Below are 3373 nucleotides of genomic sequence, written 5' to 3' on the forward strand. Positions count from 1 at the left end.
TGAAAATAGGGCTGTCACGCGTGGCGGGGAGTGCACAAGAGGCCTCGCAGCTGGGGGGTCGTTGGGTGTTTCAGGAAGCCCAGTAGAAACCCAACGCTGACCTGGGAGGTGGCTGGGGCCAATCAGGGGGCCAGATCTCTCTGGCTGGGGCCAGGCTTTCATCAGCCCGGGGAGGCGCCACAGTGCCAGCTAGCCCAGTGCTATACCGCGTTGGCTGTTGGTTATTGCTTCATCTGGGCCATTCTTCCTGATCGACCGAAGTTTTGGCAAAGCGAGTCAGAAGGGCAGAAGGCGGGGATGGGCAGATGGTCGCAGGAGCTCTTGGTGGACAAGCTCAGGAAGCGCTGGCCTAAATGTCCTTTCCTGAGTCTCCTCCCAGCTCTGCGGAACCACAGCCAGAGCCCTGGAGGGCGTCCGCTTGCCTGCCGGGCCCCCAGCAGAAGGGGTCGGCGTGGCTGGGTGCCCCTGGCTGCCCTCTGTTCTCTCCCCCATCTGCCCCGCTGTCCGCCGAGGACCAAGACCGCAGAGGCTCCGGGCGTCTGCGGGGCAGTAAATGTCTACATGAATGGCTGGAGGGCGATCATGAAAGCAGGGCAAGAATCGGCAGCTACTGAGCCGGGCCACCCCAGCAGGGGCCTGGGGGTGAGTCGCCAAGAGAGGTTCAGGAAGGTCTGCTGTGGGCCCCGAGGCAGGTGTCTGTGGGTGAGGCGAGAACAGGGCTGGCGCCTGGGACCGCGAGGCTTCCACAGGGCGCGGTCGGCAGAGCTTCTCGAAGCCAGGGCAGCCGATGCGAGAGGCCGATGGGTAGGGGACAAGGCGGGCATGGCCGAGGGGGGAGTGGCACGTGTCATCACCTCCAGGGGACACTGCGTCTCCCACGTTGACAGTGGGCTGGAGTGGCTGCAACGGGGGCCAGCACTTATATTGGGGTGACGGGGGGCATGACAGTGGGGTCAAGGTCTGCCCCCCCATGCTTGGGACTTTGCTGCTTGCTGCAGGTGGAGAGCAAGGCCAGGGGGACAGTGCGGCTGTGGACATTGGCAGGCGTGACACCCCCACTGGGCCTCGTGGACACTGTCATCATATTTTTTGTTTGAAGAGGTCAAACCACAGAACTAGGCTCATGCTACCGGTCACGCCCTCCCTGCCTCTCTGTATGCATTTATTTTTAACTGAAAGAAAAAATGATACAGGAAAGCAAAGGTAAGAACACTCATCCACACAGATCACCTCCACTCAGCATTAACCACTGTAAGATTTTTGCATATTGGCTTTTTTTGGGAGAAAAACAAAATCACACATGTTTTTATAAAAATAACACATTCTTGCTATAACTGAATTCTAACAGCGCCCCAAAGTACACAAACAAAATGTAAAATAATAATAATAATAATAATAATAAAATTCCCTGCGGTTCAATCCCCTGGAAATGAGCAACAGTGGCATTAGGTGAATTTCTTGCAAGACATGGATACAGATAGAAGAGATTAAAAATATTTTGTAAAGATAGGATCCTTCTCTTGAAGGTAATTTCAATTTCATTAGTGCATTAATAATTTTACTTGAAATTGAAGACGCTGCTGAACTCCACATAAATACTTGGTCACACAAGACATACTGTATCCAAAAAGGTCTCTGGAACATGAGAAGTGTCTGAAAACATTAAGAGGCTGGAGTCCTCACTGGTTTTTAACGTGGCTTTTTAACTCCACACCCCAATTTCAATTTGGGGATCTGCTGACTTCGAAAGGCGGAGACATCGGCTCTCACACAGCTTCCCGTCACCTGCCACCCCCCCCTCCCCGGGCTCTGGATTTTGGTAGCTCTATGATTTTTATCCTGCTGTTGTCCAGGGTCCCTAATTGTTTCTCCCAGTTGACTCTCTGTCTGATGTTGCCTCCTGTGGGCTCCTTGCCAAACCACGTCACACTTCGGACACCCAAACTCCCCTTCTCCCGTCCGGGAACATGGAGGCTTAACTGCTTCTCCTTTGTCTCCTGAATGTGCACCCTCCCTCTCTGTGCCCGCTCTCACCGAGGCCGGGGCTCCACCGTGTGCTGGCTGCATGCATCCCTCCACCTGCACTTTTGGGGGGCGCAGGCTGCCCCCACAGCCCTGCACCGCCCGGCCTTAGGGGGCAGGCCCCAGAGAAGGGGTGCTCGGTTTAGATATTGAGCAGCTGCTGGCCCAAGGCCAGGCTCTGTTCCAGCCCGGGGCACCCCGCAGGGACCAGAGACCCTGCCATCACGGAGCCTGTGCTTCTCGTTCTCTCGAGTCCTCCCTCTCTCCTTTATTTGGGGTTCACACCCCGTCTTCAGGAAGCACGTCCCCCTCCTTATGCCAGTTCTCACCGTTCCAATGCCAAGACTGTTTTGCAGGAATGCCCTCCGCACTAGCAGATTTCTTAGTGGCCTCCTAGCTACGTGCACCTGCGCTGCTCCATTAGACGTGCCCTTGAAGGTCACTAGTGACCTCCTACTGGACACGGCCACGGCTCGGAGCTCGTGGCCACAGTAAGAGACCACTGCCTCCACAGCAGCAGCTAATGAAGCTCGGGTAAAAGACCTCGTTTTACTGATGAGTAACCAAGGCAACAAGGGGTTCCCTAACTTGCCCAAGGTCACAGCTAACAAGTGGCAAAGCCCCTAAGGTCTGTCCGACCTGAGTCAACCCCCTTAACTAGGGGGTCATCTCAGGAGCAGGTGCTCCGGGGAAGGAAGACGCTGTCATTGGGTAAACCAGCAGCTCTCAGCCAGTGGCCAACCCGCGGCCGGGCCATCTGCACTTGCCCAGCCTCCCTCAGACCCCCGGCCCCGGGCTCCAGCTGAGAGAGGGGCTCCACTCTGGCCGGCTCTCACTTACTCTTCCCAAGAGCTTGTTCCCGCTGATCACAGCAGAGAATGTCATTAAGCCAGGGAAGTAGCAGGTGGGGACCCTTGTCACCAAGACCTGCTGGCTGCACCAAACTCGGGGGGACTTGGCCACTGACCTTGAGAGCAAAGCAGGGGCCGGGCAGGAGGGTGACTCCTGTTTTCACCGCTGTCACTTCCTCCTCATTTAGCCCCTCCGTTAATTCAACTACGAGGCCTGCAAAGCTGAGGGCTTCCCACTTCGAACCAAGAGGGAAAGCAATTCATAAAGGTGAATTTTCTACCCTTTGGATTTCTAATTATGTATCAAAAATACCATAAAAACCGTGAAATGGGAAAAATTATCCACAATGCCTGCCCGCCACTCTACCTGTTGTTCTCGGGTTCAAGGATTCCCCCCCAGGACACTTTATCTTTGCCATCCCAGGCTTCTTTATGCTGCTTTATGGTATGCACGTGTTTTCACGAACATTCTCCGTGTTTCCTCATGTCTCCATAGTTGG

Source organism: Leptonychotes weddellii, chromosome 4 (assembly GCF_054177405.1).
Source record: "Leptonychotes weddellii isolate Sample4059 chromosome 4, ASM5417740v2, whole genome shotgun sequence".
Classification (NCBI taxonomy): Eukaryota; Metazoa; Chordata; class Mammalia; order Carnivora; family Phocidae; genus Leptonychotes; species Leptonychotes weddellii.